General features: G+C 45.1%; 1 protein-coding gene across 2 annotated transcripts in view; it reads left to right on the top strand.

Annotated features, from left to right (window-relative positions):
• The window catches only part of ZNF143 (zinc finger protein 143), a 313,756-nt gene that overhangs the window by 16,010 nt on the left and 271,350 nt on the right, over positions 1-26,396 (top strand). The window contains exon 1 of one of the 2 annotated variants that reach the window (XM_078680962.1): positions 20,842-20,901. The exons of the other annotated variant lie outside the window; for it this stretch is intronic. The gene's annotated coding sequence lies outside the window, so the exon portion shown is untranslated. Of the gene's footprint in view, positions 1-20,841; positions 20,902-26,396 lie in introns of those variants that run through there. 2 annotated transcript variants of the gene reach the window in all.

Here is a 26,396-nt window from a genome sequence, read left to right as displayed (position 1 = left end):
TGGAAGCGGTCGGTCTGAGCGCTGGATTACGATGCATGCATCTTGTATGCCGACCTACCTCTGAAAGACCACTGACTCTCACAGCCTTTCTCCGACCTGCGGGATGGCAGTCTGAGAAAAACAGCATCCATAGGCCAGTGCAGGGATCTCCGACCGCTGTCCGGATTACGTTGTGGGTTTCCGAAAACCCGACCCTGGTGGTCTGACCGACTGCCTGAGTCATTGGAAACGATGGATTTAGGGTGCATACCCAAATCCACTTCTCTCCATTAGTCTCCGCCTTGGATCCCTTCCTCCACGTCCCTCCAACATCTGAGCAGCTGCACCCCGATGACAACAATCCTGTGGGTGCCAAAATCCATGTAAGTCCTTATGCGGTGTGTATCCTCATGGAGTGGACTGTGCACATTCCGCAACACCCCAGCAATGGGCTACATGGTGCACAAGGTATATCCCCACATATGTCATGCATGTGTGTACAATTCACATGTTTTCGTTGATTTTGTACGCATTTACGGCAACATATTTGCGGATATGTGCTCCACCGTCAATGCGACCGCCGCGGTAGAAGCGGTTGCATCAGAATATGGTGGGGGGAACTTACCAGCCTCAACTGTTGGAAAGGGAACACAAAGATGGCATCATAATCAGGCCTTAGGTTTTAGCTGCATTTTGCTGTAGCCAGCTTTCATCCGCTCAATTTTGAATAGCTGGGATTATTGCACAGCATTGAGACCATCTACCACAGGATCGCCCAAATGGTGAAAAACAACCTGAATGTTATCTGTGTAATTTTGAAACTAAACACCCAAGTTAACAAGTAGCTCATGTAACATCTGGATACACATTAAAGAAAGCTGGGAGGAAGGCAGGAGCCCTATGGTATTACAAATTGGGTTGAGCGTCACTTAGCCGTGTCCTGGGCAACTATGACTCTGGGTTTCTGCCCTGTAAAAGATATTCTAAAGATTTCAGAGAGTGTTATGACATCCCCACCACCCAAGCCAGTCAATTCAATGGAAAGGAGAGAGAGAAGTTTTCAAAGACCTCCGACATTTTCAGCTACAAAGCAAAAGCCCACTAACTGTTTAGATTACTTACAAAGTTTGAAGGTACATTCTGACACAAATATTATCTACAACATATTTTTTTAAACTTATTTGCTATCTGGGAGAAGCTGCTTAAAGTGCTCCGAAGGACCCCTTTTGATTGATAGCTGCGACTGCGAACTTCCTCCTTTTCATGCTATAGACGAGGACATATCCATGGCCCAGTGGAGGGGAGGTGGCTGCACATTAGCTGGAGATCTCTACCCTGGTGAGGTTTTTATTACTTTTCAGAAAGCTCATGATGCATTCCAATTAGGAGCAGACCAGTTACTACATAATGCAAAACTGTACAATACGTCTCAAGATGTGTGGTGTAGACTTATGGCAGCCCCAGTTCTGGCACAGGTGTTGGGTGGGTTTCTCAGATGGGTGGGAGGAGACATTTGATAACGCTCCTTTATAAGGCCATCAGGGGGAATCTCTCTCAACCACCAGTGCGGATTCGCTTGGGGAGGGAAGGGAGCTTTTATTTATGTATTTTAAAAAATATATTTTTTTATTACAAAATTTATATTTTTTTCCCAATGTTACAACACAGCACGTAGCAAATTGGCTAACATTATATACATTCTTTTTTGCATGTTTTAAACATCACAGTTTATACAATTTAAAGAGGCCCTCGTAGGAGAAAAAAGCAAAAAAGAAGAAGAGGAAATAAAACTTAAGAGAAACAGACCAAAATTAATAAAAATAAAAAGAGTCAGCTAACACGAGGGAAAAAAGAACATCATTCCTAACATGTATTATTAACGCCCTCTTTCCACTGCTCAATGGGTCTCCAAATTCTCTTCCCGAGTGTTCTGCCCCTTCGACCTTTCCTTGCATAAATTGCACTTTCTAAATTATAAGCAGCAAGCAACCTGGCTAACCAATGATGTAGGGTAGAGGGCACTTTGTCTAGCCACGCCTTGGCAATACACATACGCAGCACCACCATAGCCATAAATAAAAATTCCTCATGAGGGCCCCCCCCGCATCTTCATTGACCCCAAGAATAATCAAAACTGGCGAGAGGGTAATTTTAACCCCCAGAAACCTATCAAGGAACAGCTCAACCGCCCTATGGAGTGTGTACAGCTGTGGACATGAAGCAAAAATGTGAATTATATCTGCCTCCGGGGAGTCACAGCGAGGGCAGGTAATGCCTGAGGTGCCCCCCCACTGGGCTATTCTTGCAGGTGTGTAATACAAGGAGTATACCGTCTTATAGTGTTGTACTTGTAACGTAGCTGAACAGAGTATTGTTCGTCCTAGGTCTAATGAAACTTGGAAACAATCCTGAGCGATACCTAGTTTCTCTGCCCATTTTGTGCCAAATTTACCGAGGTCATCTGACCTAACTGCGATAAGTTCTGCATAGAATCTGCAAATCGTGCACTCTCCCGTGCTTTCGATGATGTCTAAAATGTTGTTTTGTCTAAACCCTACAGGCCCACCATGTTTGTTAGAGATGAAGCTTCGTACCTGTAGATATTTAAAAAAAAGCCCCTTCTGTCAATACCGTACATGGATTGTAATTCAGAGAACTGGAGTACTCCACTATGGCCCATAAGATCGCCTAGTTTCTGGATTCCATGCTCCCCCAATCCATAATTACTGAGTCCCTAAATATTTCTCCTGGCAGGAAAACGTTCTTTAGCATACGTGTATAGTTATTGAATCTATCAAGACCGAACTTTTTTGAGAAGGCTGCCCAAATCTTATATGCCGCTTGCAATGTCTTAAATTTTGTTTGTTTATAATAACTGTAATCTATACAGTTAAGAAAGCAGTTCCCTGCTTCGATCCCCATTACAGTAGTATAAACCTTGGTGTACCTGAGCCTGTCTCCCAAGCCTCTTTCTGTTCCCACTGCTCCATCTATTAATCCCTGCATGTACTGAAGTGCCGCTGCCCAGTAGTACATTCTGAAATCCGGGTCCTCCCAGCCCCCTCTCTCCCTAGGGAGGGTAATAAATCGATATGCTCTTCTTGTTTTACCATGGACCCAGATGAATCTATTCAAAATATGTTCTAGTACGCTGAACCATTTGGCCTTGAAAAAAAATGGAATTGCCCTAAACAAATAAAGAAATTTAGGCAAGATGATCATTTTATTAACATTCGTGCAGCCCACTAGTGACAGCTGGAGACTATGTATCCTTTCGAGGTCCCCTTTGACTTTATTTATTAATGGCTCTATATTTTGATCTACCGATCTGCTTAGATCTGCTGAAATCCTAATTCCTAAATATATAGCCGACGATGACACCCTGTCATCCTCGCAGTTCGCAAAAGCATTCTTAATTATCTGGGTTTTAGCCTTATTAATCGCGTAACCTGAAACCAGCCCGAATCCCCGAGCTTTTGCCTCTACCTCATTAATGGCAGTGAGTGGTGCTGATGTGACGATTGCAACGCCGTCTGCGTAGGCAAAGGTCTTAAACTCCTGCCCATGCATGACAACAGGGGGTATTCTATTATTTTATTTCAACCTGCGTAGAAATGGATCCATATATAAAGTAAATAATAGAGGCGAGGATGGGCAGCCTTGTCTTGTTCCTCACTTAATCTGCAATGATTCAGTGTGTCCTTTGTTAATTTTCAGTCGGGCTGAGGGATCCCTATATAAAGCTTTTATAGCCCCTATATATCCTTCTCCTATACCGCGCTCATAACCGTCCAGAGGTAATCCCAGGAGACCCTGTCGAATGCCTTTTCTGCGTCGAGTAGCAGGGCCGCCACAGGGTCCCCTGAGACCTCCGCTGCGTCAAATAGGGTAAACATTTGCCTTATGTGTTGCGTAGTTCCCTTACCTGGTATGAAGCCATGCTGTGTGGGACTAACCAAACTCTCGATCACCTTGCCTAACTTCATAGCCAATATTTTCGAGAACATTTTCGCATCAGCATTCATTAGTGTTATAGGCCTATAAAAACAAGGTTCTAATGTCGGTTTCTCCTTTTTCAGGATAACTACTATATGAGCCCCCCCCCCCCCAGTTGGAATTGATATTCGCTGTTGCGCTTGGACCATAGTAGCCTGTATATCCTTACTTAGCATACCTTGAAAAACTTTATCAAATTCGTCCGGTAGCTGATCTGGGCCTGACGCCTTGCCCGAGGGGAGATTTTTTAATGCGGTCGCCATCTCCTCTGGCGTAATAGGGAGATCCAAAGCTGCCTTCTCTTCCTCCGGGAGAACCGGATGCAGAATGTCTTTTAGGTATTCCTGAATAGGAGCTATATCACTTATCTGTGTTTGATTATACAGTGCAGCATAAAAGAGTCTAAATATCTCCCGTATTGCCCCAGCGTCCGTAACTACATCTCCTTTACCATCTAAGATCTCCTTTATCTACATGGCTGCCATTTTCTGTCTTGTGCGTATCGCTAGAATATGCCCTACTCTCTCACTGAGTTCATAGCACCTCTCCTTCTTAACCAAATAATTGGCTGCTGCTTTACTTGCAATACTCTCACTCGCCTCCGCTTTACCTACTGCGAGCCTGAGGAGGATGTCCTCCAGGGGCGCCTTCATCTGAATAGCTACATTCAGCTCCTCCTCTGTCTCTGTCAACCTTCTTATCACTCTTTCTACACTTTCCTTTTCCTGCTTTTTCTTTTGAAATGTGTAGCTCAAGGTCTCGCCTCTTAAGCATCCCAGACGACGCCTGGGGAGGCACTACCTCTATTGATCTCCCAGTACATGCTAATCCACCCCTTCATATGATTAACATACTCCTCATCCTTTAATAATGCTCTCTCAACGGTCCAGTTGTTCTCTTTATTAATGACCCTATCTGTTTTAAGCGTGAGTATTAAAGGGTTATGGTCGGATATTATTCGCGGTAGTTTTTCTATCCGTGTCGTAGCAACTAGTGAGTTTGATACTAAAAAGTAGTCCAATCTTACGGAGATCCTATGTGGTGCTAAATAAAATGTACTACCGGTGCCTACCGGATTGAACCGGGCCCAGAGATCCGTTAGAGAGTTGTGATGTGCCAGGTTAACTATTGCTCTACAGGTCTTCTTCTTACGGCCAGTATATACCTGCCCCACCTCTATACCTAAGCCGGCCAGCCCGTTAATATTGAAGTCCCCGCAACAAATAATAGGTTCTGACCATAAAGGTAGTTCTGAATCCAGAAACTCAAAGATATCCGGGTCATCCTCCGTAGACCCATAGATTGATACTAGAGTAAATGTCTCGCCCTTAGTAATACACGAGAGTAATACCCACCTCCCCCATTGGTCCTCCTTCTTCCTCTTTAGTAATGTGTCCCCCCTTCTGGCCAGTACAGCGACCCCCCGTGTTTTGGTCCCCTGCTTTGTGCACGCCAATACTGAAAAGCCCATCTGCTCCAGGAGATAACATTTTGTCCCCTCAATGTGCGTCTCTTGTAGACACGCTAGGTCTAGATGCATCGATCTGAGGAGCGCTGCCACCCGCTGTCTTTTATTCCCCTCATTGAGGCCACATACATTTATTGATGCAATTCAGATACTCATCAGAATATATCAAATTGCTGTCCTACCTTTCCCATCCAAATTTTAAGAAAAAATAATACATACTTGTGCCGTGCTGTGCTGTGCATACCTTGGGTGTGAACGTCCTACACTCCCTCCCTTGACCCTCCCCTTCCTCCAACCACCCACCACTACTGACCCTCCCAGTGCCCCCCCCAGAGCCCCCCTCAACCCCCCCTTACAGGCAAATAGGTCAAGCATGACCTATGAGTGACCGCTTTGAATTGCAGCTATCACATCCTTCTCCCTCTCTTTGTGACCGTTAGACCCTGCTGTGTTTGCCCCCTGACCCCTATAGAAGCCCCTAAGTGTCCTAAATGTCCTAAGGTCCCTTGACTTGTACTTTATTTCGAGCCGTTTAACCACACTTCTGCCCCTTTAACTCCTCCATATGCTGTTGTGCCTTAACTTCAGAAAGGAACATTTTCACTTGCCCCGTTGTGATCACCTTCAGCCTAGCGGGAAACAGTAGATAAGCCTCTAAACCTAGGGCCTGGAATTGGGAGATTAATTGCCTAAGCCTCCACCTTCTTTCCACGGTTGCGTGCCAGAAGGTTATATGTCGTTACAACGAATTCAGTTGCAACGCATGCCTTTACCACGCATGCGTTACAACTGAATTCGTTTTCTACGCATAACCTTTACCACTAATATTCCTTTACCACGCATAGATTAACAACGTTTTTCGTTGCTAATTTATGAATGGTGAGGGCATATTCTTGTTAAAGGTTACACCTCTCCCCTTTCACGTCCCCAGCCTCTACTCCTTATAATTACCCCTGCCCTTAACCCTTATTATTATTTTTTTAAATTTACATTTCCCCTTACCTTTTTAACTTGTCTCCTCTCCATCTTCTTGGTTACGTCCATCTTCTTGGTTACGTCGGCCGTACGTTGTAAAGAGGAAGCGGAAGTTTAATTCCGTTTCCTCTTTAACAACGCTGATTGCTTGATCTTCGTCACTTCAGATTAGTTATTTTTTTGGGGGGGGAGCTCCCCCCCCACAACCCCCCCTTTTTTTCCATTTACCACACATACCTTTACTACGTGTTTCATAGTAAAGATATGCGTGGTAAAGCCTCTCGTTGTTACCACGCAAGCGTTGTAATGCATGCGTGGTAAAGGTTTTCGTGGAAACGGCCGCGTTGTAGTGGCCGTTTCCCGTGGCAGAAGTCAGGCCTGGCGAAAAAGGTAATACCATTAAATGAGCGCTTGGACTCTGGCCTCGCCTTGTCCATGATTTCCTGTCTTAACTAGTAATTGTCCGCATAGGCCAATATTGCTCTAGGCATACCCTCCTGTGTTCCTCCCCGCCCCTTCTTGAGTGTAAATGAGAATCGGTGCGCTCTTTGCACCTCGTTCTCCCAATGCCAGTTTGGTGATTCTGGGAAGGCACCCTTCAATAAGTTAACAACAAACAGCCTGGCATCTTGCCCCTCCACCCCCTCGGCCACACCCAGTAGTCTGATATTATTCCGCCGCTGTCGATTTTCGAAGTCCTCCAGCTTCCACTGTACGTCTTCTGCCATCTTTTCATGTGCCTGTTTAAAAGTCTGTAAGCTACCAATGTCATCTTCCAGCCTTCCTGTTCTTTCCTCGACCTGCGTCACTCTATCGCCATTTCTTATTAAATTTTGTTGACTTTCCTAAGCGTATTTTGGACCTTCGCTTCTTCTGCGTATTCCACCTGTCAGAAGCACTGTTCCCTGTATCCGATCCTTCCCCTGAGCTTGCTCCACTTGCTTCGCTTGATAGAAGGGACTCTGAGTCGTCATTGAGGGAAAAAAAGCAATCTCCCTCGGGTGTGCCGCCCCCCCCTCTCTCTGATGCCCGTTGCTTCTGCCTAGCTTTTAAGCCATCTTCATCGTTCCCCCATGTACTCACATTTTGATGTGGGGTATTCAGGCTGGCTTCCACCATAAGCAAAGCTCCCATCATGTCCTTATTGCAAGTGGTTGTTGTGCCCAGAGTTCCATTGCTATCCAGTAGCAATTCCTGGGCTCCCTCGTCCTTTCTGTTACCTGCCTTGCCGCTCGTCTGCCCAGCCGGAGGAGTTCGCACCGCTGAAGCTGAGCGTTGCCTGGCAACCACACTATCAGCGTCCTCGAGGACGGCGCTGTCTTAGTTTTCCTGCACGTCGGCGTCAGGGTGTTCCAGGGCTTTGGCACTGAAGGCTTCCACAATGGTAGGTTGTCTCATCGCTGTGTCTTTGGTCTTGCCGCTGTCTTTGGAGGATTTCTGTGTTGAAGCATTCTGAGCCTCATCGGGTTTAGAGGCTTCGCCAGCTTTTCCATGCAGTTCCGTGTTCTTCTTTCTTGTTATGGTCAGGGCCTTTTGTGTTGTCCCCGCAGAGCGCTGAGATGTGCCCAAAACTGGTGGGTCTTTCTTTGGCATTTTCTCGGCGCTCACCCCAGGCTCATTCTTCTCCTTCACTTGCTTGGGAGGACGTGGGGGCATCGCGATTACTGCTTTTGTCCGTAAAAGAAAAGCGGCGACTTTCCCTAAGCCCAACTTGATAGCGGAGAGTAATAAAAACGTTGGAGATGCCAGCCAGTGCCCTGTTGCAAAGTCTCTCTGCCTCGTGATCGTCAGGGACTCCGAGCCACCGGGGGTCCACAGCATCCTACTTAGAGCACCATCCTAGATCAGGGAGGGAGAAGGAGGAATTGCGACTGTGTGCTACAATCCAGCTGCGGCCATCTTTCTTTTTTAGGAGGGAAGGGAGCTTTGCTGATGTGGTTGGAGCAGGACCTTTACACTGGTCCGCAAGATAGCCTGCAATAGCACATTCAAGCTCCTACATTCCAACTACCTGCACTGCACGGACATTATCCCATATGCCCTCAGTAAAATGTACCTACATAAGGTAACACAATGTCCCATGTGTGGGGAGGATCGGGCCTCCTTCTTACATTTGGCCTGGCAGTGCAAGGAAGTGGGGACTTACTGAGTTAAGGTGGTTTCCAGGACCGAGGGGGCTTCGTGGATTCGGTTACCGAATACCTCTTCAGCATGTCTGATGGGTGTGGTGGTACAACCCAAGGGCAGAAAAAATGTTGGGGTGGCGTTTGGTTGGATGAGTGCTTGCTTGCCCGAAGTGAGTCTGTGGATCAGAGGTAACGTGGAGAGGGCAGTGGATGAGGAACAGCACATAAGAATGTCCAGCACCGATATGATGAAAAGGCTCAGGATGATATTGCAACGTGTTTGTCAGTACTTGAGCACTTCCAAACCTATACAAACAATGAGGTTAGATCGACCGTGGACACTAGAACTGATGTGCAGATATGAGACAAACTGGCATGTTATACTTGGGAACAGTTTGACATAGTGCAAAATATGCTATATGTGCTGTTATACACTGCTACACCTCAGTTACCGAGTACCAAACTGTGTTTTTCTTTATCATTTATCTGTGTCCAGGATATCCAATCACAGGGGATAGCACAATGGACATGTTTTGATGGCAACGGCTTGATTTTAGTTTGAATTTCCTGTTTTTTTCTTGCTGCTTCTCTTGTAACATTGCAAAATCGAAAAATGAAGGTTTTACAAAAACACCTTATGAACATTTCATATGTTATTAAATTTCATTTGACTAATTTATCTCACCAATTAATTAATACAAGACATCAATAAAACTTTTGTTTTTTTAGTTAAATATAATATAGTCCAGCCCACCGCATGTTCCAATTCATTTTGGGGTAGCCTCTTGTTTGTTCTGACAGATCCAACAATATCAAGAGTCATGTGAATCCACTATGTTCAGGATTGAACAATCAACAGGGCTATTTCGTTTCCTCTGTTAGTACGGAAGCCAGATTAAAAATCTCACTGGATATTATTCACCTCAATAAACTCCTGATGCTGTATTCTGTCTTTGGCAGCCAGCAGTCATGGATGGATTCTTTCAGATTAGCTGGGTTCAGTCCTTCTCCAAATAAGGAATTGACAATATTCCTCATAAAGCCAGCTAGTGATTCAAATCCCTTCTTGATTAATTTTATAGTGCAAATATCGCCCGTGCAACAATTAGGTTTTACAGACCTCTTGAATGAAACAGTTTCTGCTAGGAATATCTCCCTGGATGTAAAACTGTAACAGCACAACTTGAATGGAGCCATATACAAATTCGGTCCTGGAATTTACATCAGTGATGGTAATCTGGCTCCTAATGTGATCTACCCTTTCTTGAAAGTAATCCTGCCTGGTGTTGCACCAATTATCTGGGAAATCGGGAGTAACCGTCAGAGACTTTGGGCCGTTTTTCTTCTCTCACAGATGGCAGGTTGAGACATTAGCCACTAATATGAAAACCCACAAGCGAAGCAGGAAAAAAGTGAGAAAAGTAGTGGGATGGGGGGGCTGGACCATTTTGGCATTGGGCACACCCGGGCAATTATTTCTGCCCCCCTACCCCTCCAAAGACGAGGCAGAATGGGGTTTGTTTACCCATCGCTAACAGCCCATATGTCACAATCACACTCTAGGAAATCCCAACTTTCATTTACTGGTCATGGGGGTGGCTGTAGTATTTAGGCCCTGGGTTGGCAGGTATTTAGAGACCCAGGGGAATCCAGGGTGGTGTAGTTTGCATGGATCCCAGCGCGTTTTCTTTCCCAGAATACCCTCCAGACACAAAAATAAACCTAAAACATCGAATTTCCTTTAGTTATTCACAAGGAATGGCTGCAACGTAAGGAACTGTACAACCCCAGGCATTTCTGAAAGCTAGGGGCACAGGGGAGTCCATGGTGGTGTGGCTTGCGTGGATCCTGTATGTTTTCTTTCCTAGAATGCCCTGCAACCATAAAAGCGTGGGTCAAAAGCAGTATTTTCCCCATATTTGTACGACCCACATTAAAACATTTTTTACTCATTGGCTATAGTTTTACCAACCTGTGTTCTCAAGCTTTTTCTAATTAAAACACTGCCTTCCTCCCCAATTTGTGGGCAGACCTAGCTTGAGTCCTAGGAACGGACCAAACGGTACATGTGTATACCACATTGAGACTAAATTGACTTTACATAGACCTGGCCTTGAACGGTTCCTGTTTCGGGCAAGAGGCCCACCAGCACAAGAGGGGTACCGTTTTTACCGGGAGAAGTGTAGAAACGTTGGATGGTAGGACAACTGTTGAATTTACAGGTTACTGAACTTTCCCCTTTAGAAACATGATTAAATTCTGTGATTTTAGCCAAAGTTTGACATTTGCAGGGTATTCCAGTTAAGTCTGGGGTTGGTCGGTTTCTCTGGGTGTTAGCCAACTCCATGTCCAAATGCTTCAGCTTTTTTATTTTTTTGAGTTTTAAATAGCGGAAACTGGACTAGAGTGGCATCAGAGCGATTTACATAAATACTAACAAAAGTGGGAAGGATAGAGTCATACACAATGAGGCTTCACAAGGATTACATATACATTGTTTATAGGAGGTATAACAAAAGAGTGAAGGAGGGATCATACAATATAAGGCTTTACAAGGAGTACATATGGATCGTTCACAGAAGGCATCAGAAAATGGGAAGAAAAAATGAATACATTATAAGATAAGCAGGAGGTGAACAGTGGTCGTTTATAGGAGATAGATAAAATTGGGAGGCATATATTAATACAGTGTATGGTAGGGGTGGAGTATATGAAGGGGCGGAATAGAGGTCAGAATATGCAGTGAATTTGTTGGATGTGGTACTTGGTAGATCAGACATAGTTGGGTGGATGGGTTTAAGAATGTATTGAGAAGAGACCGTTTAACATTTTTCCTGAAGTAAAGGCATGATTGGTTGTCACAAAGTTCTATAGGAGGGGCTTTCCAAATCCTAGGGGCCTTCCCCAGGAAGGATCGCGTGAGAGATTTGGTTCTTTTGAATTTAAGAAGGATGAGGAGAAGAGTGTGGGTTTTTCAGAAAAGTCTTTTTTTGACCCGCTCTTGTGAGTTTGGTTGCGAGATAGGTTCGTTTTCCAATGTAGAGGGCTTTGTATGTTAGGCACACAGTTTTGAATATACTTCTTGCTTCGATTGGTCGCTAGTTGAGTTTCCTGAGAGTGGGGAGTGATGTGGTTGAAACTTTTCCCTCCAGCTACTACATTGGCAGATGGTGGATTTAGGGGGTGGTACTGATTGTTAGGCTCTTTCATGTTCAGACTTTTTTCGACTTTTGTCTAGAGTAATTCTGAGAGATTTGACAGATGTGGATATAGATAATTTGCAGTAAAGTGCAGTTAAACTGTCCAGCCAGTTGTGGAGGGGTACAGATTTTTTTTGGGCTGGATGAGGAAGAGTTCAGTTATTTTGGGGGTTTAGGTTTAGGTCGTTATTGTTGAGCCAAGCATTTATCAAGGAGAGAATATTGTTGAGGTGATGGATATCTGTAAGTGAAGCGATTTTGATCTAGATTTGGGTTTCATCTGCATAAAGATGTTAGGCAATCCTGGCTTGTTTCAGGATCAGTGTTCCATATAGAGGCTGAAGAGGGCAGGGAATAGTGTAGACCCGTGGGTGACTCCTTGGTTGACTAAAGCTGCTGTTGTTGTGGACTTGTTTAGTTTGATTAGGTTTAATCTTTCGTTCAGGTATAATGAAAACCATTGTAGGATGGTACCGCTGATGCCAGCCCTTTGAAAGAAGGTGTTAAGAAGAATGTTGTGGTTGACGGTATCCAAGGCCGTTGAGAGGTCCAGGAGGATTAGGAGCCAGGCATCTCCCTAGTCGAGGGATCTATGCAGGTCCTCAGTGACGTTCAGGATTGCAGTAAGCGCTATGAGGCCTCAGGGTAGTTACGCGCTATAGAAATTATATTTCATTCATTCATTCATTCAGTCCCTGTGCTACATCCTTTCCTATATCCAGATTGGAATGTGTCATGTAAGTTGAATTTCTCAGTGTGATTGTTTAGTTGGGAGAGGACACGTTTTTCAGTAGTTTTCGCAAGTAAGGGGAGGTTGGATCTGGGTCTGTAATTATCAAGGACTTTGGGGTCTGCATCAGGCTTCTTGATGATAGGGGTGATTTGGCTAAGTTTGAGAGAGGCCGGCTTGGAGCGGCTGGATAGGGAGGAGTTGATATTGATCCAGGATGGAGCAGTGATGTGTCTGAGATTTGTGGCAAGAGAGGATGAGAGAGGGTCAGAGAGGTGGGAGGTTGGCTTCATGGATAGCCGTATTTCACAAACTTCCTTTTAAGCGATATATTCAAATTCGGACCAGGCTGCATAGTTTTTTGGATGAAAATTATTCACAATGGAGTTCTGGTATTCTGAGAGGGTGGAGTTGTAGAGGTCATCATCAGCAGGTGGGATGGTTAGTGGGGGCCATCATTAGAGCAGAATCTTTAGTGGGAGGAGTAGAGCCGAGGGGGACCAAGGAGAGCTCAATGTTTGTCATTTTGTTTGGGAAGAATTTAGCGAACTCTTCACAGAGTTTCGGGGGAGACATCTACAGGATGTTGAGGGATGGAAGAGGTTTCGTTTTTAATGATCTTGACGCAGTCTGTGGTACAGTTTCAGGGATGGTCCGGTCTGTACTGAAAAAGACGTATTTTTCTCTCAAGATTTGTTTTTTATATTTTCAGTGTTCTGTTCGGAGGAGAGAGTGATGGACTAGAGAGGATTGATTTCTCAATATTCTTTCCGTTAGTCTAAGTTGTCGTCTCTCGTCTTTAAGATCTGTGTTGAACCGTAATATGGAGGAGGCACTTCTTGATTTTTTGAGTTTTAAGGGGGTGATGGTGTCAAGAATTTCAGTCATTTTTGTATTGTAGTCGGAGGTGGGTTTATCGGTGGTGGCCAGTTCCTGTGGAGGAGTAATGTGGGAGCTAATTAAGGATTCTAACTCTGATTGCTGGATTTGGTGTATGTTTCTTGTCCAGTGCTTTGGCAGGTGAGTTTGGCTGGGGGTATCGGTTGTTTGAAGTTGAGGTCGAAGAGAATTAGGTGATGGTTGGACCAGTCAATGGGAAGGATTGAATGGAGGGATATGGCATCGTGGGTGGAGATGATAGCGTTGAGGGTAGCACTTTGGTTGTGTGTTTGCTTTATACAGTGCTGAATAAGAGCTTTCCATTCCAGGAGGGAGTCAGGTGCTTGTACCGTAGTGTCATTAACATCATTCAGGTGTAAGTTTAGGTCTCCTAGGGTAATGTCAGTGGAATAGTTCAAAGAGTTCAGTACTATCAGGTCCAGTAGTTCATCTACGAATAGAAGTTTTTCACCTGGAGGATGATGGATGGTGTGGAAGAGGGGTAACTCCTAATTATACAAATGTTGAGTATTCAATTGTGTGGATGGAAATTATGTGCAGGTCATTATTGTGTATGATTGCTAATCCACCACCGGAGCAATCTTTCTGATCACGACAAATGATTGAGAAACCTGGTGGGGTGAGGAGACCCATGATTACTGGTGAGTTTGTTTGTAACTTTTATGGTTTCCTGCAAAACCGAATAAAGTTTAATTGATTGATTGATTGAGTGGTCGTTTTGCCAGGTTGCCGTCAGAAAGCATAGGTTGATTTTATGACGTAGGATAGTTTCAGTGGCGTGCTTAAATGCTGACCAACAGTTTAGGAGCATGTAGTTTAATGTGGTTGCTGTTTTTGGGTCAAATTTCGTGAAGTGGATGGAGGTGAGTTGGGCTGATAGTGTGGGAGGGCGATTGGTGATAGGATCCCACCCGTACTGAGAATGACTGGGATTTTGGGGTAGGAGGATTGGCTGGTTGAAGTGGCATAGGAGTTGATCAAGGCTTCCACTTCGTGTTTTCAACATTTCAAGTGTGAGACGTCTAGGTTTGAGATGGTACTATTTAAGTGCGATAATTGACAAGGAAGTTAAATGTGAGGTATCTGAAGGTGGTTTTCTGACAAACAAATCAGGAAGTGAGCTGGTATTGGACTTGAGGTCCTCACGTAAAGCAGTGATCTCATCCATTTTGGTGTTGATTTTAAGTTTACAGGCAGGTGATTGAGGATGTCAATTGGGCTAAGGTTTGTTCAGAGGGAGAGGATAGGGTATATTGGTGGTCGTAGTAAGCTAGAGTGGGGGTTGAGATTAGGTTTAGTCTTATGTTGTGGTAGGAGAATCATGTATGGTTGTTTGATGTGTTTCTGTAAAATGTATGTGACTTACTGGGGTGAGGAGGTGGATCCTGTAATATGATGTGGTGTTGGAAGGGGTTGCAGAGAGGAGGGGCGTGGGGAGGGGAAATGCTCAGTGCTGGTGAGAGGGGTGGTTTGAGGATAGGGGAAAGGGTGGTGAGGAGGGTGGGGAAGTGACGGTCGAAAATTGAGAGAATGTGTTCTGTGGCTTAAATATAGATGTTTCAGTTTTCATACATGGTTATGAACAGTTTGCCACCAAACTTTAGTGATGGGCCTATGGTGAATTTGGATCTATATGGGATGTTGATGGTTACGTGAAGGTTCTGTAGGAAGTTAGCTCTCCATTTGTCAGGTTTTTTGGAGCAGAAAATTAGGTCTGTTATGAGGCTTCCATGTGTTGTGCTGTGATAGATGTCGGTTATTAATGTTTCTGGGTGTTCTTTGAGGAGCTCTGGGCATCCCCCAAAAATTAAAACTTTCAAGGAAAAATCTGTATGTCCCCACATTGCATTCTGGGGGTCTTTTTTGTGAATGATCCGCATTCACAGATAAGGTACCATTTTTAACCAGAGAACTGAGGGAGTGCTCGCTAGATCTCCAGAGATTCGGGAACATTACCTCACAGAACTTTGAGGAAATTCTGTGATTTTAGCCAAAGTTTGTTTGCTGGTCATTCTGCGTAAGAAGAAGAAATGGACCCACTAAAGCCACACCACCGTTGACTCTCCTGGGTGTTTAATTTTTCAGAAATTCCTGGGTTTTGTATGTTTCTCGGAGTGTTGGCTGACCTTTGTCCGAAATTCTGCAGCTAAGCACATCCCCGGAAAGAATAAAAGGCCAAGGAAAAATCCTGATGTTTCCACATTGCATTTTTAAGCCTTTTTTTAGGTCTCGCGCCTAGCGATACACTGCGCAGCAGTGTTCGCGCAGCGAGAGTCCTTTTGTACGGGTTTTCAAAATGGACCTGGAAATTCCACCCGCTTGTGCGTGTTCATTTCCTATGGTCCATTTTTATTGGGCTTTGCAATAGGCCATAGGCGGACGCGTAGCTCCGCCCATGGGCTATTGGTGTCTGTTACGCGCATTTCATCCCATATGGTTTCAATTATCGTGCCCAGACACGGGCGATATAATTGAAAGCATATGGGCGCGCGCCCACCACCAGTCGCGGCTTTGTTTTTTTTTCCAAACGACATCGGTTTCGGTTTCGCGATCATGTTACACCTGCTAATCTGCAACGTTTCTAACCAGGTTCCCACACTGCGGCTGATAGACAGGCCTGCCACGAGCTTTTACTGTAACATAATTCAAGATTTATGAGCCTTCCGGTGACAGAATATATCCAAGAGTGTGTGGCATAAATTAAGCAACAGCAAGGACAGGAAACCTTGAGTTCGGAGCATCCAGACTCCAGGAAACCGCTGCAGAGAGGCTCACGCGGCTATAATAACAGCAACAAGAGACTGCACGAAACCAGCGGCCCCGGAGCTCTGGAAGAAGGAAAAGTCTGGCGGTGTGTGGGCTCAGAAGTGCAGCCAAAGGAGGGCTTCACCTCCGCAGGCCAAGGGGTCCGTGGACTCACCCACAGCTGGGATCAGTGACCGACCCCAGGGTCACAGGTATCAATCCTGGGTGGTCCACTCAGCCTTGCAGCCTTCATAGGTTGATTTTGACCCAGTCCATCGCTCTGATGATGTTCAACTAGTTCAAGCTAAATAAATAACAGGCACATACATACACAGGCATACAATAAATCCTATTAAGGTGGGCAACAATGAACATCTGGTATATGTCAATAGCTCCAAGAAATGCCTGAGGTGGAACCTGCAAGATACAACAAGGCCACCGTAGTGCTCAACAGCAAGGACGAGAACGACAACTTGCCCCTCATCGACATCCGGAAGATCGGCCGAATCCCCGTCAAGGACGGCATGGCCACTTTCTCCGAGGACGTGCTGGTGGACACCCCCATTGCTCTGATGCAGGTGTCCGACCGGGACCAGGGCGAGAACGGGGTGGTGACCTGCACCATGGTGAGCGACGTGCCCTTCCAGCTAAAGCCCGCCAGTGAGACCGATGGACACTATTTTATTTATGCAGAACTCCGCATAGAGTTAATAAATTATCCTAAGTCCCAGATCTTTAACAGCTCCCAGAGCGGGCCCGGTGATGGACAGCATACTTCATGGCATTGAATGTATACTCGTACTCCCCAGCTCTCAGAGCGGGGGCGCGCATTGGTCATTTCCGGTATGTGACAGCATGTCACACAAGCCCCGGGCGGCAGGCTGAGTACCCTCACACCAGGTGTCCGGGATCCCCCCTGAGGATGTGCAATCTACTTGTGTGGAGGTCTTAGGGTGCTGCTGATCTGTGGGCGAGGATAAACCGAACACACTGGTTTTTGGTGTGGAAATGTTTGTATACTTTCTTTAGAAACAGAAAAGCATGGGTTGCCAGATGATTATTGTCAAGGCTATCTGCTTTCGGATGCTTCAAATTGTTACACTTGGAATGTGTTTCATTTGCCCCTTTGTGTAGTTCTCTAGAAAAAATTACGTTATTTCGTGTAAACACTGAGAATAAGAAAAATCGTGCATGGCGTGGGTGGTGACAGGCTTAAACGCATACCTGTCAGAGATGAGAGGGTGGGTGGACACCCATCCCTGGCAGAGAAGAGATGTTGGTACACATTCAAGATGAACAACATGGCAGGACTAAGAGATGTGCATTAATTTTCTGACAGATGAGAGGTCGGCACACAGTTCTACCTACACGTGGCTGTTTTAAAAAGTGAGAAAAGAAGTGGGGTTGGAAGCGCACACCAATTAAAGGTACTCAAAAGGTAATCAAATATTGATAACAAATAAACAATCTTAACACAATTAGTGCAGCAGTGTAACCCTCGCTGTCTAACAGGGGTCAATAGACAAAAGTGGAAAAATGCTACCAAGACGGTCGCAACACTGCGCACTATCTACAAATGGTCACAAAGTGACCCTCTAGGTCATTGAATACAATTTAACAACCCTATATCAAAAATGAATCACAAGAATAGCAAATATACTTGTAAATGTAAATCTTTACAAGTAATTGTTGAAATCCCCCAAAAATGTTTTTACATTGATATCATTTTTTAGTTGCATTCACATAGAAATCAAAAGCATGAATTCCTTATACATGTATCTTGAGAACATTTACAAAGAGACAGATAATCAATTGTTTACGAAAATATTTTTTAGACGTGGGCCCGATGCATTTAGGGACCTGAGAGTCCCTTCTTCAGCGGCCAATCTACAAAGAAAACAATGAACATATATCACTTAACATAATTGCGTTAATACGCAGCGAGAGGAAAAAACTGCAGAAAGTTGCACGTAAGTACATAAAAGTCCGTGGTTAAATGATGGTATTGTGATCAGAAATTACCAATGCTATAAAACAGCCATGTGTAGAACATATAGAAGGAACCAATGTACTCCACATATCCAAAAACGTAATGATAATAAAAATAATGATAGTAAAGGAACACGTGAAAAAAAGTGGATAGAACCCTTCACCTAAAGTCTGTGGGTTGGAGAAAACAACAAGTGTGGAAGTAAACCTTATAATAACTGCAAAGAGACCCCTGTACTATAAAAGTTTTAAAAGGTGGTCACACATCACTAGCATACCCCTCCTTTCCATTACGCCAAATGGCTGCAATGAGAGAAGCGCACATATTCAAGACTGCGGCACAGCTGTGTGGCGGCCCCTCAGTTGTGTACATGGCAAGGCTGAGAAGTGGGCACGCATGGAAAGGTGCAAGGTGGGCGATCCCATGGTCTCTCCTCCCTCTCCAGCAGCATTAGCCTAGATGTGTGTGTTCCTTGGAGGGTGGGGGGGGCACACCTACCTGCTCACCGCTAGCCAGACGCTGACATCCGTCCTCTAACCTGTACACACGCAAAGCTCACCGCCTATCACCTGCACACGTGCAGTCAGCCACACACTGACACCTCGTCTGTCACAGGCAGGCCACTATCCACACACACTGACACACCATTCCTGTCACAAACACAAACACCCCGCCTCTGGGCTACGCACCAGCAAGTATACACCTACACCCAGCCTCAATCTAGGATACACACTAATACCACCTAACCTGCACACTGCAACCTACACAGCCTGTATCTCCTCTGCACGCACCTAGCCACTCACTGGTACCCCTTTTCACACCACCTCCTACAAGCTCTCCCTTGCACAACAATTAGCACACTAAGTTGCACTCATTTGCTTCCTACCGCGCTATTTATTCACACAGCCCTGTCAACGCCTGTTCCCATGACAACACTGCAACTTACACGCAAAATGCCACCTACACACGACGCCACGCGCATTCTCACCCACAAACCACTTTCATAGGCCTACTCTCACTTGTCCACAAATCCTTGTGCTTCCACGCTGTACCCCTGAACTGCACAGACCTTTACACTCATCTGCACACAAGGACCCCCATGTTCACCCTGTACCTCCGGCCAGTCGCACACTTTGCACGCCCACGATTTTTACTTCCTACAAAAGGGTCAGCTCACAATGTTGATCGTATCCCCGCGCTACTTCTAGCCAGCACAAAAGCAGGGCACGTGCAGGCTCATGCCTACTAGGATGGACGCTGCTTCCCACAAACACCCGAGTTTGCTTGAACACTCTCTGCTACTCACTGTTGTACACAATCTCAAGGTGTACTGCACGCTCACTACCTTACCCTCTAACACGGACTTGCCCACTCTCTTTCTCTGCTCTACTTTTCACACTATGCTTTCCAAACCAGCACGCCACTCTCCACACGCTCGTAGTATGCCAAGCTCTGCAATGAACTCACACACTGTGCCTTACACTGCCTTAGCCTCTCACATTCGCCGTCGTGCATATTTATAATACAGTCCTTGCCCTAGCTACTCGCACCTTGCGTATGCGCCCACTCTGCTTAACACAGTGACACTTTACTTCACACACCCCTATGCCTTGCACAATCAAGCTCTGCCTTTTACACTCAGTGCTTTGCACTCTCACGCCCCAAGTTGTTTCACGTCCGCCAGGCCCCTCTCTGCTTTGGCCCGTGCTCCGTATACGATTTGTGTTTCCTCTCCCGGTTAAAATCCCCTTTTCTTTCTGAATCCCCTCCACTGAATATTTGTATCCAATATCCTGGAACCGCGGTTATATTTCACTCCCAGGAGGCAAATAAACCCAAGCATTTACAATGCAATAGGTCTCGCATTATTCAAGTTTGAGCTATTGGCATTTTATGCATTTGCATCGGTGCGTAAACAAGCACTTTGTACATAGTCAATGCTTATGAGAAGCAAGGCTGACAGTCTCTTTTACTGCCAGCCTTGCTCATCATAAGCAAGGACTATACGTTCAAAGTGCGTGTTTATGCACCGATTGCAGGTTTTAAAAACAAATGAATAAAAGGCATTGTCATTTACAATGCCAATAGCTCAAACTTTAATAATGCGAGACCTATTGCATTGTAAATGCTTGTTTTACCAGTGATATGCCCAAATAAACAAGTGGTGTAGCACTTTTATTGAGAGAAGTGTGGGAACTCAGAATAGTAGAACATTTGTTGTTAGCTATTTCATTTTTCTCCATGCTTGACTTCCAAATGTTCCTCAGTATGCAAAAAGAACACATTTTGCAAAACGCCCTCTGAATTCCAATATTATATGTAACCCAAAATTCACTGTCAAGCCAATAACCACTGTTCCTAAGCTCGATTATTGGGCATAGCTTTCCTTCAAATCCATTTTTCATTCATAAGATTATACCTGATGAATCATTAGCAGTATACAATACAAATCATTATAAGCTGCAGCTTGGTTTTTGACTCTGGGAAGCTTATTTTTGGACAACCAATAAACACCATTATTACCTGCAACCAGAAAAGTCAGATGTACTTTGTGGTATATAATATTTGAAGATCGACCATCTGGCTAGCAAAAATACAGATAAAACATTGTTAGTCGTTTCTATTTTTTCTACTATGATTTTTAGTTTAATGTTTAGTTTCTTTGGGAAAACCATGAATGATCAACACAAATAATTCCTTGCTGAATTCTGAAGTGTGTCCTTTTTTTTCAGAAACATACAATATCTTGGTTCATCTCTTACTTTCACATCTCTTCCCCCCCCAAACTGCAAGTAGGTAGAAATTGAAAAAATTGGAAATATTGACTACTACTTAGAAAATTGCAAGGACTGGTGAAAAAATATGTTTTTACAACTCTGCTTGTTCCTGAAAGCTTTTAGCATAGCAAAACAGTTGTTGATGGCAATTTTATAAACACAATACTCTCATGCACATCACTTGTTCATATTTTTCCCACCCAAAATACGAATTTTGCTCAAAACAAAATTCTCAGTTCTCTCCAGCAGAGTCTACAAATCCCGGTTACCCTCAGAATCCCCAACATGTGGGTAAAAATTACACAATTTTGTCCCACATTTCTTGTATTAATGTAGCAAAAACTCCCCCAAATATGAAGAAAACGCTCAGCACTTAGAGTTTTAGGTTTTAAAAAGAGCTTTGGTGGAGTTGGATGATATGTTTTCTGTAAAACTTTTCCTTATGGCCTCCAAAATGGCATTTTGTGCATTTTCCTTGCTTCTGCCAACTTTGATTTGGGGTTCTTATTAGAGTATTTGTTACAACCTTGCTCCCTTTTTCTTATATTTTTTAATGGGATTTTGCATTCATCTGGAAATCGTTGCTTTGATTTATTTTAACCGTTATGCTGAGACATATTTACTGGTGAATTGTTCTTCGTACTTTTTTTATTTCAGAGTATTTTATTAATTCATTTTACACATACACTTAGCATCGCTTTCCCTTCGCGGGATAACATCACAATCAGGCTGTACATGACATTATACAGGTAAGTTGTCTACATGATCGGATGTCTCTGGAAATGACTAGCGGTGCCTTTATAGGCTCCACTGACACAGTTATTTATGTTCTATGCCACCAGGCACAGATCTGGAGCTACATCTCTTTTCTTTGAGACCCTTTACTTCTAAAGTTTTACATTGTGCAAGGGAAATGTCATGTAACAGAATGACAGGTTTTAAACCTCGTAAGGACTATCTCAAGCAAATGTCTGTGACGGATACTCATCACGTTTACCTGTAGTTAATTATTTATCCTCACGGTCTAACACGGTTTATTCAGGATAAGTATTTTCTGTCAGGCGGCACAGATCAACAAACTCTGGTTTGATGTCACACACAGTAGCGTTTTCGGTTTCTATCTTTTCTTGATTATTCACACACCCTCGTGCATTTGTCCCATCTTCATTGTTCATATATCTTGGTTTGTAATCTCGCCTTTGTGTACGGTTGCATCCTTTAAAAAGTCCTTGTCTGATGAAACGTGTCGGCTGTTTATTATTTGTAATTGATTCTCAAAAACCTTTATGGAAGTTGATGAACAAAATGAAGAAATAAAAAACACTTGGAACTTTTGGTACTGTACGCTGTTTTGGACTCGTTATACTTATGCTTCGGTATTATTACTGAATGTAGGTTCAAGAATGGCTGTTCTTGGGTCTTCATACACCCTATGGTAGCTAATTGTAAACACCATGTGAGCACTAAGATACTGCCCCTACATTTGATGTTTTATTTCAGATGTGTGATTTCCAAATCACAGCTACGATCTGTTCTATTGTTACGTTTTCCTGTAGCGCCTGGGTTCGAGTCACGACTCCAAGGCATGTAGTGACTGCGCGTTGATGAACCTGAAGGCCATACGGGACCGCGAGGTGAAACTCTATGTCACCAAGCAATGACCACAAATTAACCATTCCAAATCAAGAGATTGGTCTCGTTCCTGGTTCAGTAGCCACAGGAGTTGATCCCGAGGTCAATTGTTGTTGTACTTTAAATCTTCGGGCAAGTTGGAGAAAAAACAAAAAAACATATTGAGACTCGACCCCATCCAGCCACTCTTATACTTCTAAGAAGGCACAAGAGAGTTGCCATGCCTCTAAGTCACGTTGCTGAAGTCAGTCGACATGAGAGCCCATCCCACAACTTGCCCCCTTACAACCTGAGTTCCTACGACTGTGACACTGAGGCAGATTGAAGAGTTCTTTGAAGCATAGCGCTGATGCTTCGCATCCCTTCCGACACCTTACAGGCTCCAAAGAGCTGAGAAGCGAACCATCTCGGACCATTCAAGCCTCTAAGTGGCCTCTCCTGTCTCCCACACTGACTCTGTCTCTGAATCCATGATCCACACCAGTTTCCAGAGCTTGGACGCTGATGTCGACTTTACTCACGTCAGAGGACAAAGTACCTGTTGTTCATTCCGATACAGAGTCGGCACCGCTCTGACCTCAACCTTGGCTGCGATCGGTTTCCAACAAAATACAGCCTTCTCCATTTGACCTACTTACCATCCTACCTCCACAAAGCAGATTTTATGTGGTAAATTGATTGTTTGGGATGGATGCCGATAATGGCTATGATGCGGGAGAGTACATTGGCCAATCCTACCATGAAGAAAACTGATATGATGAGCTCCAAGATGCCAGTGATCTTGACACCTCTCCTGATTCTGGCCTTGTGTCACCACTAGGTCTGCCACTGAAGGAAGTGTTTATTTTGTGGTAGTCATGTGGAGGGTGGCCAAAGTTCTTGACCTCCAACTCCCCACCTTCGAGTTCAAAACCAATGTCCTGACTGAAGTACTCAGTCAGGGCAAACCACCACTTAGCCTCTACATCCTTTTAATGAGGCACTCGCTGGTACCTTCTTATGGGCCTAAGCCAAACCTTGTTCTGGTATCCCAGTCAATATCCAAATTGCGAGAAGACACCAACCTGCACTTGGATGCTCTGCCTGCTTGTTGCAGCACCCCTCTCCTGGGAGCTTGGTGGTGCACGCTTCCACCTGTCGGACGAACCAAATACTTTTACGACTACTCCCTCGGATATGGAGTCGAAGAGAGTGGAGACCTTTGGGAAGAGGATATTTCTTTTCACAAGTTTGGCCCTCAGGTCAGTCAATGACAGTTGCTTAGGCTGTTGTTCCAATCTCTCTGCGATTCAGGGGCTCAAGTCTCCCAGATATCCCGGAAGACCTTCACCAAGTGCTAACACAAGCCAGAGAGTACAGCTGTGATGCTGCCAAATTTATAATTCGTTTTAGCCTGGATACCACAAATTCCATTGAACGAGCCATTGGACTAGTGTTGCCATCCTTCACCACAGGTTTTCTGAGCAATGTCCAGTCGTCCTTTGTGGAAATGCCCTTTAACAGGACTTGACTTTTTAGAGACAAAGCAGATTCCGCTCTGGAGCACTTTAAAGAGAGCAGGTCCAGAGCGTGCTCTCTGAGCACCCACCTTCCCTGTGATTAGTACAGCGCACCAATCAGTGTACTGCACCCCCCTAGGACCCTTAACCCTACAGTCGGCCTCACCTGACAAACCCCTTTATTGTGCTCTAGGTGGAGCACAGCCACCGGGTTGGGGACCAGGTTCAGAGATTCTTACTAGGTTGGCAGCCCATAACAGCGGACAAGTAGGTCCTGCAAATTGTCCAGAACTGGTATACCTTACCTTTCATAGCCTCTCTAATGCACTTTCCGCCATTCCCAGAATGACTGACGGAAGGAAGGCCATCTGTTTATCTTAAAACAGGAAGTTCAAGCCTTTTTAGCTAAAAGGTCTATTGAGAGGATGCCTTCATCAGAAGTGAGTCATAGTTGTTATTCCTTCTATATTCTGGTGCCAATGACGGACAGAGGCCTACGTCCTATTTTAGGACTACCTGCTGGTCGTGGTGGGATAGGAGCATTTTCAGTTCACTGTGCTCCCCTTTGGTCTCACTCCTACCTCTCAGGTGTTCATGAAAGTCATGGTAGTCAGAGCAGCACACCTTCAGATATCAGAAGTCCCATTCTTCACCTTCCTCGATGATTGGCTGTGGAAGGTGGGCTCCTCCCAGGCAGCTGTCAGCCCCCTCAAGACCATGGCGAACCTCCTGTAATCTCTGGGATTCACTATCAATGCGCCAAAGTCACACCTGACTCCTTCTCAGACGGTCCCCTTCTGGGCACCATTCTGGACACGGTTTGGTTTGTGACTTTCCCCAGGGGAGGAGAGTCTTGGACATTCAGGCGATGATCCTGAGCTTTCAGCCTCTGTCCTGCATTTCAGTATGGTCGACACAGAGGCTTGGGACTGATGGGCTCCTGCATCCAACTGACAGTGGTGACTCATGTATCACTTCTGGTTTGGGGCAGGCACATGAGAGAGGTGGGGATCAGAGGCCTCTAGTCTCTGGTGCAGTCCTGGCTTCATATCAACCTTTTGGAGATGAGAGCTATCTGCTTTGTGTTCAAAGCCTCTCTTCAAAGGAGGCTGGCACAGGTGATCATGGACAACACCAACATCATTTAGTTTTGCAACAAACAGGGCATGGTGGGATCATGGACGATGTGCTAGGAAGCACCCTGCCTTTGCAAATGGCAGGACCTTCAAGGAATTTTCCTGGTGGTAAATCACCAGGCAAGATCTTTGAACACCTGGATAGGCGAACTCATTAAACAATGCCTATCTGATCACGAGTAGCAAATGAAAAGCAGAGGTGGTGCAAGGTCTCTTTGATGATTGGGAAGAAACTTCACTTGATCTATTCGCCAATGAAGAGAACAAGCAATGTCAGCAGTTTCCAAGGTGTCTCTCTAGGAGACAGGTAAAAATGTAAATTGATACTTGTATAGCGCACTACTCACCCGCAAGGGTCTCAAGGCGCTTGTACGAATACCGCTGTGGAACCCATCCTGGCTTTCCCTGTGAGGTGTCCACTCCTGGGCACCCCCAAGGTGGAGGCCAGGCATCCTTAGCGTTGTGGGGGCCGTTGTGGAGATTAAGCAAGCTATTGCCCAGAGTTGCAGAGTGGGACTCCATGAGTGGAATAGGCACCGAGGCGAGAATTATCAGGTCCGTGGAATTTTTTGAGCCCAAGACCCGCCGAGGCGGGGAATTGAACCCTGGTCCCGGGCTAGACCTCTGCATCAGGGTCTGCCGCTCTAACCATTGAGCCACAATTCTCCACGCCTATGGTGGGATTCTGGACTTCTATAAGCGTTTCTACCATACTTCTTATGCCCTGAGTTCTGAATATGATCAGTACCGGCCCAGTCCAAGTCATTCTATTGGCCTCTGATTGCGCACGAAGAGTGTGGCATCTGAGATGCCTGGGCATGAGCACCTGTCCTCCGATCAGGCTGTCTCTTCCACAATTGTGAAGAAACTTTGCTTGATCTATTCGCCAATGAACAGAACAAGCAATGGCAGCAGTTTCCAAGGCGTCTCTCTAGGAGACAGGTTCCGCCTAAGGTGGGACTCTGCACTTCTATAAGCCTTCCTGCTGATACCTCTTATGCCCTGAGTTCTGAAGACGATCAGTACCGACCCAGCCCAAGTCATTCTATTGACTTCTAATTGCGCATGGAGAGTGTGGCATCCGAGATGCCTGGTCATGAGCACCTTTCCTCCATTCTGGGATGATCTGCTGTTAAATCACCTGTTGTGATATGTTTTTTGCAGGCCTACAGCATCTGTTTACCACTCCTAAAGAAGCCTACACTACACCCTGATGACATCGCCAAATACTGGGCCATCTCTT

Source organism: Lissotriton helveticus, chromosome 3_1 (assembly GCF_964261635.1).
Source record: "Lissotriton helveticus chromosome 3_1, aLisHel1.1, whole genome shotgun sequence".
NCBI classification, from domain to species: domain Eukaryota; kingdom Metazoa; phylum Chordata; class Amphibia; order Caudata; family Salamandridae; genus Lissotriton; species Lissotriton helveticus.
Note: the sequence above shows the minus strand (reverse complement) of the source record. Positions and strands in the feature narration are given on the sequence as shown.